Here is a 15941-nt window from a genome sequence, read left to right on the forward strand (position 1 = left end):
ATGCTAGAAAAAGTAAAAGTTTAAGGATTGTCAAGGTTATTCATGTGAAACTTCAGGGCCAACAATCCCACAGTTGTTGAGACATTTCACTCAAAACTACAAAATTCTACCTCATGGTCATCAAAGTCAAAGTAATTAAAGGTCCCATACAGTCTAAACCGTCAGGACTTCTGGAACTTTGTGATGTCACAGCAAAGCAGTCATTGCTCTCAGTCATGCCCAAGTCAACCAACCAAAAGAGAGGCTCAGATCCTCTCTCCTGATTGGCTGACTGACCTGTTGTTATGGAGATCAACACTTTAAATAAATCACAGGAAAAGTGTAAAATATGGGACCTTTAATATACATAATCTGAGAAACATGAATGTCTGTGTTGTGCCAAGTAGTTGGAAAGATATTCATCCTTTACACTTATGCCCCAGTCTCTGCTCAGCGTCAGTGTGACGTCATGTAACCTCTATCTATGTTAAATCACTCCTTTGATGTTTGTCTTGCTTCACCATTCTGTCACGGTTACGGTGATGCAAACACTGCAATAAAGAAGCAGTTCTTACACAAGACAATCTCAACTCAAGGTCCAATAACTAGTCCCTTTTTTGACCTTTCAACAGTGTTACACAGTCAGCAGGTGGAGATGTCTGACTGACCTGAGCTCAGCAGCTGTTTCAATTTCATCTGCTGTACTGTTAGGACTTCACATCCATGTTTGCTTAAACCTTAAGATGCACTAATCAGTTTTTACAGTTTTTACACTGGCAACAGATCAAATGACTTACAATGATCAAGTTTTAGACTCTGTGAGTAGCTTCAGCTCTATGAATGTTTTGGCATCTTTCAGCTCATTGTTTTGACGTTACAGCTCCAAATTTGAATGTTTGGGTCACTCTCATCAGAGTCCTATTTTCACAAGAGAGCTATCATAAACCCACTGTATGCTAGCTGACCATCACCAAACAAAAGGGTAAATATAAGTGTTCTTGGTACCATGATGGGTTAGTAAGAAACTCTTAGGCTTTGGAACAGGTTAGCCATATCAACTTAAGCCATTTAGCTGTTGTGCAGCATCAAAGTTATTGCTACTTTAAAAGTACGTTGAATAATAACATCAAGCTATCTAAAACTAAAGCCTATTCCAGGGTTTCTGTTTTCCGAGTCTTCCTGGCTCTGAGCAGCTAAAGAGACAGACGTTTTTCTCAGAAGTAGGTGGAGATCACCACCGAGCTAAAAGAAGACGGAGTATGGCATTCATCAATCAGGTAACCAAAAACACAACTTCAACAGAACGCCAAGGTTGCTCTGAATTTGCTGAATGTGTGAATAGGCGACTGTTTGCGAACAGGTTCACCAGTCCAAGTTTATATGGTGATACGAGTCCATGTAAGTTAATGTTGTGTTTACAGCTTTTACATCAAGTTCATTCTTGACCTTAGAAACTGCAGTCAAACCAAGTAACCTGAAGCTAGTCTGAGTGGTGGAGGCACTGCGAGGTGGTAATTCTAGTTTTACCCTGTCTTTATTTTCATTTCAATGAAGATGATTTATGGATGTTTATTCTCAATGGACATCATTGTTACAGTTATCACTTGGAAAGAGTAAGTGGATTCCAGCCTTTATGAGTATGAAGTCTGTGCAATTTCTAGACATTAAGAAACAGGGTGTCTGTGCTAAAGCACAGACAGTCCAGGCAGAGGAGATCACAGTAAAGTGTTTAAAGGTCACTTTGGAAATTTTTGCTGTTGTCAATCTAATTCTGTCCCATCATCTCCTCCTTATGGAATTAGCACAGTCCCTCTGACACTTTGATTAAATAAAAAGTTCCTTCAGCCAAACTGCTCCGAACATGTGGTGAAACAGTTTACTCGTGAATATTTCAAACTGACACAGATGTGGAAAAAAAGACTGAAACTTAATTCCAAGTTCACTTTCTCCCCCCTCTTTTCAGCATCTGTTCTCCCCTTCCTTGATATCACTCCTCTTTATTTTTGCCCTCGTTCTTTTCCATCCCTGTTTCACTCTGTGCCAGCGGCATCATGTCCTCCTCCGTTCCTCCCTCGCTCCACTTCCAATTCTTTTATTTACAGCAATCATCTGCTCAGTGTGTTCATTGTTTTCCCCGCTCTCATTGACTATGTATGGCTGCTGCTTCTCTGCCAGTGACTGTAATTACCGACCTATGGGAATGTATGTGTGTGTGTGTGTGTGTGTGTGTGGGGGGGGGTTCTTGCATGTGCATATGTGTGCATATATTTCTGCGACTTCATGTGTCTGTGGGTGTCTGCTCACAGCTGTGTGTGCACTAATGAGTTAGCATGCATATATGCCCATCTAGTTTGCATCTGTGTGTGGACTTTAGAGAGCATCTCAGTGTGTGTGTGTGTGTGTGTGTGTGTGTGTGTGTGGGAGCAATGTCTATCTATTTATCTCTTTGCTACAATAAAAACATGTCTCTCCTCTTTACAGATTCACATCCAGCTCACCTCTTCCCCTTTCCACCCTCGTCTCTGTTCTTTGACGAGTTCACCCGCCACCTGTGTGGCTGACAGGTGATGTGTGAACAGTAAAGGCGCTGCTGTATAGTAAGTGACATTTTGTGAGCAATAAAATGTGATTTCAAAGTATTTCTGTGTGAAGAGAGAGGAATAAATCAGCTTCATGAATAAGAAAAACGAGAATCCATGAGAAGTGATAACTACTCAACATGCGAAGGTCGCATTTTTAGCTTTTGTTTAAGTAGCAGAGATATTACTTGGAAATGCTGATGATACACAATATTTATCCAGCTGAGTGTGAACTGTGTGTGTGAGCAGGTCATTAAGTAATGGTCAAATATCGCCTTAATGGCCTGTTTTACCTTGAACGCACCACTTTCGAATTCAAACTCGGACAACATCCCCATCCCTAAGTTACCACAGCTCTGTCACACTGCTGCTCCCGTCTTCCTGTGTCTAAGGCTACATCCACACTGATATATTTTCATTTGAAAACAGCGTTTTAAACATCGTTGTAGCTTTCTGTCAGAAATAAGCTCCATCCATGCCAAAACACCTGAAAATGCATATCACATGACCATTCACGCACACAGGGCATGTGCATGCTGGTGTAAACAGGAAGCAGATCGTCTACTCTGCAGGCGCTTAGTTGCAGAAAGTACCATGAAGGAGGAACAGCAAAGACAGCTATAGAGTTAAAGTGGGTGGATTCATGTTTTCTATTGCTGATTTTCAGGAAATTTGGTTCAAATCTGCTCAACAACTGGCTGGAAACCTGTGTTTTGTATGTCGGGCAGTGACCACTCACGTTTCACTCATACGACCCAGAGCACCTTTCCTCCCCAACGATACTGAAAGCAGCAACAGTGAAATTATTGTGTTCACATTACAGATGGTCGATGGCAGAATTATTGAAATACTGAATTGAAAAAACTTTTGAACACTATGAAAAAGGACAAGGGTCAATAGAAAATGTAGATTAGGGCTTAAATGATTCCTCAAGAATCTCGATTCATAAAAGTTAAATAAGTTTAATCCATCTGACAGCTCAGTAGTCACCGTTAAAGGTGAAACAGTTACTGGTTTCACTGTAATTCACAGTAAAAATGACTGTTAATATTACAGTTCTAATTTTAATTATCTATATAACCATGGTCGATTACTGTCATTAATTTAACTCATGCCTACTGTAGCATCAACCAGCAACAGTCTCAGGCTACGTTCACACTGATACGTTTTCATTTTAAAATGCATCTGTTTTGCTACATTTTCACCTCCCGTCCACACTACTCTGGAGCTTTTGAGCCCTGAAAACAGAAACGCTGCCGGCCCCGTTTCAGTTTGAAAACCCTTGGGCTGCGTTGTAGTCTGGACGGGCAAAAACGGAGACCTTTGGGAATGATGACATAGACACATTTTAATTTTAAAATGCCATTCTCAAACTAATGTAGTAGTGTCGATGTAGCCTCATAGACAAAAAACAATGTGGGTTTCTTTTGTGTCAGTCAAAGATCAAAACATGGTGGAGGGCAGTGCCTTCAGTGGGTTTATTTAAACGTGAGTTTACTTTTCTGTCCAGAGAGATGTCATCACATGACCACAGACACAGGAGGGACGAGTGAGCTGGTTTTAGTTTTGACAGATAATATTGTAGCAATTTAAGCAATACATTTTTAAATTCACCAGTTACAGACCTTTATGCTCTATATATTTTATATATTCTATTGTTTTCTTATGTCTTATTCTTTAATTAGACAAAAGTAGTTCTTATCCAATTAATCAATGGACAATCAATAATGGGTAGAATAGATGATCAATAATGGAAAGAATACTTGATTACTAAAATAACTGATAGCTGCAGTCCTACTGTACAGGTTATTAACTAACTCAACAAGTGGATTTAGTGTTAAGTTACTTTCTAAGGTGACTCTCAGGACATGTACAGTGACTGTTGATGTGAACACACAGGCTGTCGAGGTTGCTGACCCGGTCCTGATTCTAATCTGAGGCGAGTGGATGCAGTAAGCCCCGTCCACCTGCTCGTCCACACAGATGAAAGGAACGTACAGACTTATCTCAGATGACGCTGCAGTGGGTCGAAACCCAGGGGAGGAACGACCTCACACGACTTATCATCTGACCAAGCTTGTTCTGGAGCTGTAGGTAACGGTGACATTCATTATGCACGAACATATTAATGAATTTCTCAATTAATCATTTAGACTGTAAAGTGTCACAAACTAGTCTGTAACTCACTTATTTAACATGTTATTTCATTTCCACTGGCATGATGAGAAAAAAGTGGAATGTTTCACACTTTAGTTTAATTAATGACTTTTATGATTTTTATGATTTTTTTTCAACAGCTTGAAACTTGAACATCTGCATTTTCTTGACAGCTCAGGAAGATCATGGGATCTGGGACTGAAAGCTCCTGAAGAGCCACTGAGCAGAACCATTGTGAGTTAATTTTCTGAATGAACCATATCAGCACTAGCTTGTACTGCATTTATATATAATACATATATGCCCCTACACTGACTAAATAAAGGGGCATTTCATGCACTTTGGATTAGTGCTGGGTGATTTCCACATCATATCAGTCAATGTTGATAATTACTGATAATTAATAATGACCAATTTTTAAGAAAGACCAGTAGAAAAGTAATACACCGCTGCATGTTTTCGGTCCTTCTCCTGTTTGGATGTTTTGTCATGAGGTGTTGCTGCTGACCACGTCTCTATCATGGACTGTCTGAGACCAGTGCTGGTCCTGACTGACCACATGTTGTGTAATCCAGAGGCTGGAAGTGGATAAAGTGATAAAAATAAGTTTGTTGTATTCCCTCATGTCTCTTCCTCTGCATCCAACCTGAAACTTTTCCTGTTCTGCACTTCACTGGGAAGGAACAGAAAAACCTCTGTCATAGATGTACAGAAAAAATAGTTTAAACAGAAACGAGACGAGGTCAAAAGCCAGGATATGTCGTGGAACCGCTGTAAACAAGTGATGTCACTGAGTCGTATTTATATTCAGCCTAGCCTCAGCCAGTTTCAGTCAGTATCCGTTTGCTTCTCTCCTCCTCTCTGTGCTCATATATACAGTATTTTAATGCAGCCAAATTCCCAATAAAGATGTTATCACTGTTGTTACTGTTGTATTACTGTTGTTACTATCATTCACATGTTTTTCTGTTTGTTTTGTCAGTTTGTATGAAGTTAGAAACAGTGACTGAAATGTGGCCCATTAAAACCACATGTTCACTTCCAAGCTGCTGCTCTGCCGCTGCTAAAATCCTGACTAACGTTTAAAATGAAAACGATCTCCGCCCAGACAACTGTTTCAGCTCTGTATCAGAGATGATCTGTGTGCATACTAACACACCTGAAAACACACACAAACATGACCAATCATGTACAGTGGGCATGTAAACAGGAACAAGACTGTCTACTCTGCAGCTGGTTAGTTGCACAAAATACTCTGAAGGAACAGCAAAGACAACAAGGTCAGCAATGCTTGTATTTCCTTATCCACGTTGCTTTCACCACCTAGTCGAGGCTGACAGACCCAATCAGGGAGCGATCGGGGGTGTCCAGATTACAACTCAACCCTGGAGTTTTCAAACTAAAATGAGGCCAACAGCGTTTCTGAAAGTCTCAGTATTTTAGGCGCAAATACTCTGGACTGGAATTGTGGATGTAGCTTCAGTCAGTCATAGACATTTATATGGGCCGACCCTGCTGTTGCAGTTCAGCCTTTGAAAAAAAGCTAGGACATAGAAGAAAAGTCCAGATGTACTGTGGACAGAAATAACAGAGAGGTTGGAACTGGAGGTGAAAACAGCAGACGAAGCCTCCGTGTTTCTGTCAAAGCCAACAAAGTTTGAGCAGAGTGAAACAAACACATACTGGACTGTGGACACAGTTTGGACAATTTACATCACATCTTCACAGTTAAATGAATATTTCTGTTCCATTAGTCTTTAATTTAAAGGTATAAACAAGCTCACACACACTGAGGTCACATACAAGCAGAGACTGACCTTCTGAAATCAAAGCTCCACCTCTCCTTCTTTGCCTGCATCCTGCTCGTTCTCTCCCTCTTTAATGATCGGCCCGTGTGAAGGCAGCCAAGAATGTCTGCCACGGCTGACCTTCCTCTCGCCTCCCCTCTCCTGTTGTTATGTGGATGTGCTAGAAAGACTGCGCTCCCCCTCATCTCTGCATCCACTGTTGATGTTATTCATTCAGCAGAAGCTGCTGCAGCTGCATAATTGACCCTGCTGCTGGAAACATGTAGGAGCAATCATAATCTGATGCCAAAGCGCAAACAGAAACAGGACTGAATTCATTCAACAGCTTCGCTTTACTGTTCTTTCTTCATTTTCACCTCTTTTTTTTTTTTGCTGCACTTCTGCACTTTCAGTTTCTTTTATTCGCTGAAATGTCGTCACACACAAATCTTCATGTTCATTCATGTTTTGCTCAGTATTACACCTCTTGATCAGAGGCCGCTGATTGAGGGTCTGTTTGTGGCCCCTGGGTTTTGACTCTCAGGTCACGCAGAGGCTGTTTTAAGCCTGTGATTGGTGGAGCTCGCTGTGGCTGCGCGCAGATTTAAGATAGTCAGGACTCAGAAACAATTTCCCTGTGTGTGTGACAGTATATCACAAACCACACACACACATACACACAACCAATGTACCTGTCATATTAACAACTCTCCACACATGGAATGAATGTCACATCTGGAGAAGTGAAGCTGCTGCATTTTCTGACTGGAAAGTTAGGCCAGTTGAACACCGCCAGACTAAAGTCACCCCAACTGCTGTTAACAAGAAATGATGCTACAACTGAACATCAGTCGAAGTTAAGGCAGCAAAGCACAGAGGTCATTTCTGATGAATCACTGTTTTACTGTTGTGTATTCTAGAGATGCACTGATGCTGGCGGTCAGCTTGATTGGCCATGATTGGTTTACACAGCCACACACAAACACACACACACCCACACACAATATGTTGTCGGTGTAGAAGTCCTTCACTGTGAGTGAAGGAGACACAAAATCTGTAGTTTGTTAAAACCTTTAAGGTCAAAGGAAGATGTGGAGGAACAATCCGGCATGTTATTCCCCTCTCTCTACCCCCTTTCCTGTCAGTCTCCACTGTCCTATAATAAAGGCACAAAAAGCCCAAAGAATAATAAAAAAAAAAAACACCACCCCCTAATAATCATCTGTCCTTTATGAATGGTCAAAAAAGAGTTTTACAAGTTTTTACCAGAGAGCGAGAGCGAGAGCGAGAGAGAGAGAGAGAGAGAGAGAGAGAGAGAGAGAGAGAGAGAGAGAGAGAGAGAGACCTTCACCTGGTTATTTAATAGTTAATAGTCAGTGTTTTATTGTGAACATAGTTGTCAATGAATTGTCCATTAAAGAAAAGTAAGATGTTGCATCGCATGGATCTTACAGCTCATGTCTCTCCACAACAGTTCTGAGTGAGTCCAGACTCCTGCCAAGCACAGTCCCAGTCTTTTTAATGTGTTCTTGTCTGACAGCAGACCATAGCTTAAAAAACTGGCAGGCCAGTTTTTACTTTGAAAAAAACAAAACTGTAAAACTGATAATGGAAACAGTCATGAAAATTGTGATCGATGCATATCTACCATTTTATTCTATTTTGTGACGTGAGATTAGATGTAAATACATCTCTGTTTTACACTGTATGTCTTAAAACGTGTCTCGATCTTTAATATAACACATACTCCAACATAAGTCGTAAGTCAGATGCAAGTCAGTGAATAATCTGGAGGAGCCCTGGACATCACTGTGTCCCAAACACTTCTGAAACCAAACACATCCATGAGTGTTTCTCCTCCTTTTATGTAGCATAAATGAGTATCTTCATGTAGCATGAAGCAGAGAAACAGATGGAAATATACAAGACATAATGTCAAACAGAGGGTGGCAGTCTTCCCCCTGATTTTCCTGTTTTCTTGTGGCTAATTACACACATTGCTCACAACACTCACCATCAAATGAAAATAAGTAATTTTTGTGCATTTAATAAAACCTTAAATAAAGAACTTCAGCCACAAAATGTGGTTCATGTACAGTGAAAGGTGGGAGGTTTTCAATCGAATGAATCACAAAGAAAAAAAAAACAAAACAAAACACACAAACTAACAAATAAACTGGAACAGCTACAGGATCTGAGGAGAGAATCACGTAACAGTCGCCACTTCCGGAACACCTGCTGGTGTTAGAAAAAAAGTCTTCATGCTGTTGCTTTCCTGCTACCTCACACTTTCTGTGTCGTATCGCTGCCACAATCTTCTTTGGGAGTTTTGCTGCTGAGGATAAACAGTTCTGTGACCCCAGGGATGCGGTGTTGGTGGTGCGGATAAACGCTGCAACTATTCAGTCATTGGACGGACTTAATAACCTCTGGTCCAGCCGTCCTCCCTCTGACCTCCCCTTCCTCCTCTAATCCTTTCCTTATATATGACCTGTAATTCCTCTCTCAGCTCCTCGCCAATCCAATCTAACATCTGATATTATCACTTTAAGCCCTTCTGAAAACGCAGTGGCTTATTGGAATTGAGAAATAAACCTGGAGCAAACTTGAATCCCACTGAGTCCGGCGGCCCGACACAGTCGAGATGTATGTGGGCTTCTGTTTTGTAACCTTTGCTTCTCTCTCATCCTCACTCCATCTATCTTCTCCCAGCAATTTAAGCTTTTTCTCACTGGGTCTGCACTAAACTCACATCGGGCTGCGGATAGAATATCATTCAGCTGAGAATATATAATGTCAGCTCCACCTACAGATTGACCTGTAATATCAAAAGCTAAGACAAAATGGTGCAATCACTGTCAATGAATTACAGCTAGAGTCGTTGTGATACTGATACTAGTATTAGAAGCTGCCTAAAATACTCGATCATGTATCAGCAAGTACACAAGTCAATGCACTGATTCAACACCATGTAATTCCTTAATCAACTTCATAGTTTCACACCCTGATAAAACAGCAGTTTTCCTGGAAATCAATTCTTCTTCGCTGCTTTAAAACCGTGGCCCACACAGGACGTTGTGCTGTGCAGCCACAGTCACCTACTGTTTTAGAGCAGCAAAGGAGAATTGATTTAAATAGTGTAACATTAGCTGTTTGCAATATGTCAGCAATTTGGTGACATGTTACACTGGAAAGTCCCACCAGTGAAGAGGCAACATGTACAGTATGCAGGGCTTTAAATCTGTTTATTATTAGATTGATTTTTTTATTTATTTTTTATTTTTTTATGACCAACAGTTAAATTAGATAATAAAAGAAAGATTGTATGGCATTCTTGTTTAACTCAAGCCATGCCATACAACAATGATACAAAGCATATCACATCCATAGTAGTAGTATACAGCTGTTCAATTATTTTGGTATCGGATCAGCACTCGATATCAGCTGATACACAGAGTTCAGAGTTCAGGTATTGGAATCGATATTGGGAAGAAAAAAATGGCATCAGAACATCTGTAATAATAACTGAACAGTAATGAAACAGACGAAAGGACAAATGCACTATAACACAGTCTTACTCAGCGACCAGCACACATCCAGAAAATCACACACTCGATTTCCTAATTATGTCAAAAGTGTCCTCCACCACCCAAAAATATGTCATGCAGTTGGCCGACGGTACTGGTTCCTTAAGTCTCTGCCAGTCAAGCCAGTTAATGTGACTGGTTCTCAAATGGAAAAAAATGGACTACACTTATCTACAATCCCACTGGAGAATTACACAGGAGGCAACAAAAGAGAAGGCATGGACTAGAAAAACATGCAGACGTTTTTAGCTAGAATTACCACCTTGGGTTTATATGTCTCTGCCAACCGCCAACCAATCAAGTTGCGGGAAATACTGTCACAGACTTAATGCCTCCAGCCTGAGGTCTAGTCGTTTTTAGACATTTTAATGTGGGACTTCTACTTTTACATTGTGGTGTTGGTACTTTTATGCAAATTAAAACTGCAGCCACCTGTTTTTGGTTTTTTAGTACTTAAGTTAAACTACAGGGGAAAATACTGCAATGGTGCAATCTAATTTCAATATAATATATATACAGTACACACAGTATATACGTGTATGAAAACATATGGTGTTTTCTTACTGAAAGAGAATGCTTTCTCTTTTGGCCTTAATAATTTTCTCATGCTCTACATTTACCTACACTTCTACACAGTTGCAAAATATTGTAACTCAGTCCTACTGATTTTCATGTCTCATTTGCACATCCAGCATATATGGCCTTACACTGCCCTGCAGATTTAGATCGTAAACTGCAAACATCTGTTGGCTCATAAATATGTAAGATGTCAACTGAACCAGAGTCATTTTCAAGCTCATGGACATTTTTTATGTTTTCGATTTATATTCATTGGTTTGTTTCGTTTTCAGCACTGTGCTGTATCTTCCAAACTAATTTTAATGTCTTTCTGTTAGTGCTGCTACAATGACCTCCAGTTTCCCACAGGGATCAATTAAAGTACAGTGCAGATCATTTTACCCTAATGCGGACCACGCGCTGGTCTTTGAGGAGACTTTTAAAAGCCGGAAGTCTGACACCCTCTCACATCTATAGACAATGTGTCATAAGTCACAGAGTTTTTAGTCTCACTCTATAAGATTTTAGACGGGAGGTTTTGCGGGGTCACAATTTGAAAGACTAGATTCCTTTTTTTCCAGATTTTTTTGCTCTTTATACAATATGAATAATAATAAGAAGAACATTAGAAGCATATAAAGTCAGGAACTGAACTCTATAATTGTAAGGATTTCCCCTAAAATGACTGTTTGGACTTTGCAGTTATTATTTCCTGTTTTATTTTTAAATTATTTTCCTCGTGTCCAATTACCTTCGCCTCCTTTATGTAATCAGTCCTGGCATTAAACGACTCACGGTATTGCTCCTCCCTGGAGTCACCTCCATGCTCACTATCAACTCGATTCACTGCTTCCTGTTTGGTGCTGGAGAAGTCGACAGAGTTCACGTCATTTCACTTCACTATCTCTGAGCCCAGGTGTAAGGTGTCACAAAAATCTCACATTAAAAACTACATGTTTAACATCTCCAGGCCTCATTTATCCAATCATATTGCAATGTGTAATCAATGTAATGACTTTTCTTCATGCTTTATTCTGGAGTTGCCTTTCAAAAGCTGTTTTTAAAACCTAAACTTCATAGTGTCACACTTAATTGGAAATTAGCTGACATTCAGGTGAACAAAGATGTTGTACAAGTTGCAAGATGCAAGTCCTATTTTCTGGAAATTATTTCCCAGGACATTTAAATCTGTGATATGAAAGACTTTATTCTGCACAATTAAATTAAAAACTAGAGAGAAACTGCAATAAAATCATGTTAACCGGATGGATAGAAACAGCTTTTTGTGAAGGGAGAGAAACAAAATCTGATATCTGCAACTATGCTATGATGTACAAAGTGGCCTAGAGGATTTGTGATTTGATGACTGATGAGGACGTTTTAAATTAACTCTGATTATTTAGACCAACACTGAAACAGGATGAGTCACAGGATCCTTTTGGAAGGTGGTATTTTTTTTCTAGCATTTCTAAAACCAACAAAAACTCAAGAGCAACAATGTAAGGAATTGATTGAACAGAGTGTTTCTACTCTAGCACTAGAATTACTGCCTCACGGGTGTATGCCTCCACCACTCAGACTAGTTTCAGGTTACCTCTCTATTAATCTAAAACACACACCATTTGTGTGAAAATGTGTCATAATTGCGATGTGAAGTCTTGAGTTATAGCTTAAAAGTGTTTTGTGTGGTCACAGCAACCTTTGACCACCCAAATCTTATCAGTTCATCCTCAAGTCCAATTGAACATTTGTGCCAAATTTGAAGGGATTCCATGAGGAGTTCTTGAGATATTGTGTTCGCAAGGCAAAAACCCTATTTTGTGAGGTCACCACAACCTTGGCTTCTAACCTTTGACCACTAAAATCTCATCAGTTCATCCTTGAGTCCAAGTTGATGTTTGCGCCACATTTGGAGAAATTCCCTCGAGATGTTCCTGAGATATCGCTTTCACAAGAATGGGACGTACGGACGGACAACCTGAAAACACTGGGCCCTGGCTGTTGCTGGGGTGGAGGCATAATATGCTTCAAATGCTAGCATGTCCGGCTAACTGGCTTACTACTTACAGCAGCCACCTAACGTTTGCTCCAGGGCCAAGGAGCACCTACCTTTCCTATACTAATTCATGGGGTTAAAAATTTAATTGGGAAGAAACCCAATACAAATGAACCAACATATTAGGTATGCTTGGAGATGCCCACATTGTTCGAACACATACCTAAAGACCTACAACTGTCGGCTTGTCGTTGCATTTGTGCTGTTAATGTAGGGCCTCTGACAGAGACGTTACGAGAACCAATATTTTGGTACAAAGTTTAAGCCAAAATCCTCAAAATTCTGACTCCATTCATTTACTTTTGGTCCCAAAGCTACCGCAGATGTCGTGGGTACTGGAGATGTGATTCTTTGGGACTGACGAGGGCAGTGTAATAACCCTGAAGAGAAGAAGGTGGACACAGGAAACAGTAACAGCCACACATGGAATGGCAGAGGTAAGTGTGGTCTGTCACAACTTGTGGATGAAAAACCCAATGACCGGTGCCTGGAGATGTATTGTATTTGATGCAGATCATCAGGAACAAGTTGTAGACGACCAAAAGCCAGAATGCAAACGGTGCCACATGAGGAAACACCTCAGACTTATCTAAGCAGCTCAAAGACAGACATCCACACCTGAACACAGAGTTCAGGGTGAGTAAGTTCCAGTTGTTAACTCGTCCAGAAGTGTTACCATTATTGTTTCTGAATTGTGTTAGCCTGTATGGGCAGCATAGCAATAGCTCATAACGTGATGTAGCTCTAACACACACCTGCAGTCTTGTTTCATTGATTTGATTCCAGGTTTAATAACTCCAGTTATCTTTTATTAATGTCACTAGCTGAGGGTTTCACATGCTTTTCCCAACCCACACTATGACTGTGGACGAGAACAATACTAACATGAAACTATGATGAAGCTCTGACAATATTTAAAGACATATTTATACATAAATGCAGGTAATTCCAAAGGCTTCATTTACTTTATCTTGCCCCTGTAGGTATATCTGTGTTTCTACATGGTGTGTATGTTTAGCACAGTTTGTAGCGCGTTATTTCAGCTGCAGGTTTCAACTAACAGCTTCCATTCAGCTCTTTGCCCAAATATCATTTACAATCCAGGAATTCCAGCTCTCATTGCCTCAAAGGTTTCTGGTAAAGAGGAAGCCATACTGTGATGAAAATCACTGCTGTACAGGTTATTTGGGACACCTCTGTTCAAATGATCAAGGCTTTTCCTGTTTTCAAGATTTCCAGAATAATGGTCATTTCCTGAGGGTGAAAAAGCACTGAATCTTGGATTCATTCCAGGATGAGGATGACTGCCTCGGTTGAAGCTGATGTCAGTCAGTCAGTCGTGGTGTATTTACTGTATAGCAGACCCTCTGTAGGAGGAGAGCTGACAGCACGGCCTCAGATCATGCTGACATACTGTAATGAAGCCTGCCAAGGACTTGATGTTCATCTACGTTCCAATCAATGCGCCTGTATGCACGGCCAGAGAACTGCAGACAGGAGGAGTTGGTAGAGAGACTTAAAGAAACCAAGACAGACTGGTTGGAAAAATGCAATGATGACGGAAGCAGGTGAGAAACGGAGACCAAAATAGAGTGACAGCGACTGAAGGAGGAGGAGAGAGAACAGGAGAGTCAAAAAGAAAAAAGAAATGACAACTGCAGAAAAGAATGCAGAAAAGAGCTGAATGTGAGCTGTGTGCTAGCTTCATTTCGTGTGTGCATGTGTGTGAGTAGACATGCGTGATAGGTTTGTACTGTCAGTTCTTTGAACTCAGTAATTTCACTGACAGACGGGACACTGTGGGTTACAAAACACATTCCTTGGCCTCAGGTCACCCCGTCCGTAAAGAAGACTCCTCACATGTCCCATCACATGAATTATGAACCTGGATGTATGCAGAGAACATAACACTGCCTGGCCCTGTGCGGAGGCTCAGGGTGACATGAGGACTGGCCCAGACTACTCTCATTATGCTTTACCCATTTAACGGAGGGTCTCTTCTACTGTTTAAACCTGAACAAAACCTGCCTTTAATGGATATACATTTACAGCCACACTTTGTCCCCAGCTCAAATAAAATGTTCAAATGCAGTTTTTTTGTCATGCTACACACATTTTAGTATCCACTGCAGTTTTGCGTCTGAATGCTGTTTTGGTCCTGTTGCTTTTGTTTGGCTTGAAGTGAGATATTTTTAACACAATTCTAGACCATCTGTTGTTTTTTAAATCTCATAGCTATGAATTAATGAGTTTCCTCTCTGTGCAGAACACTGGGTTTAATGTTCAGTTGTCATATATGAGAGATATACAGTGCCATCACTTCCTCCCCTAGATTAATGTGTTATTGTTGTACACACAATGACCAAAATTGAACAGAAGTATTCACTGCCTTCAACAGGAAACACTGAAGTCAACACTGATGCAACCAGGTGGTTTTAAGGCCTGCATGCTACAAGGTTTTGGCAAAATCCATAAATTTGAATGAAATCAACACGAACAGAGGAGGTGAAAAGTAATCCATACGAATTTTCCACATAGAATTTAACTATGACCCCTGAATTTGTACTGTCGACCAATAGCATCCATCTTGACAGTGCTGACCTTGGAGGTGATGCAGAGGTGGACAGTCCTTTTGTATCTTGGCAAGAGTTCATGATTCGTGTTTAAAAAAAAGCCACATTAAATCGACTTTGATTCAGCTGTAAGGCAATAAAACATGAAGACTGCCATGGGAGCGAGCTACTTTTATAGGCAGTGTACCAACAATAATACATCTCATATTACATCATTGAGTCAGTCTGGGATTACATGAAGAGACAGAAGCAGCTAAATCGGCCTAAATCCACAGGACAACTGTGGCAGGTTTTTCCAAGATGCTCGGACCAACCTACTTAAAAAGAACCTTTTAAAACTGTGTCAATGTAACTCAGTCAGTGTAACTGTTTTCAAGGCTGACTAAAGGTTTTTTCTGTGTACTGCACTTCAGGGTTGTCCTGTTAGACGATGCTCTCAGTGATCAGCGGTCATCAGAATGATCGCCGACAGCTTCTGCCTTTGCAGAATGTCAAGTCGATATTTGGCTTGTTTTGCCAATAATGTATTAACTTACTATCATTGATATTGGGCATCCTCCACATGTAACCCATGCTTGCAACACCAACACACGCGTGCACTGGGTACTGTAGGTGCTGCACCGTGATTAAACAGAGCAGAGGAGAGTGACTGACAGAACACTTTG

The 15941-nt window shown here is 40.6% G+C and overlaps 1 protein-coding gene across 8 annotated transcripts in view; it reads right to left on the minus strand.

The window, feature by feature from the left end:
- Positions 1–15941, minus strand: part of LOC139618633 (thyroid hormone receptor alpha) — a 108994-nt gene that overhangs the window by 45636 nt on the left and 47417 nt on the right. Inside the window, exon 1 of one of the 8 annotated variants that reach the window (XM_071474738.1) lies at positions 6533–7722. The exons of the other annotated variants lie outside the window; for them this stretch is intronic. The gene's annotated coding sequence lies outside the window, so the exon portion shown is untranslated. Of the gene's footprint in view, positions 1–6532; positions 7723–15941 lie in introns of those variants that run through there. 8 annotated transcript variants of the gene reach the window in all.

The sequence above is a fragment of the Trachinotus anak genome, unplaced genomic scaffold (genome assembly GCF_046630095.1).
Source record: "Trachinotus anak isolate AG129_WGS33_773 ecotype Australia unplaced genomic scaffold, CSIRO_AGI_Tana_v1 ptg000003l, whole genome shotgun sequence".
Taxonomy (NCBI): domain Eukaryota; kingdom Metazoa; phylum Chordata; class Actinopteri; order Carangiformes; family Carangidae; genus Trachinotus; species Trachinotus anak.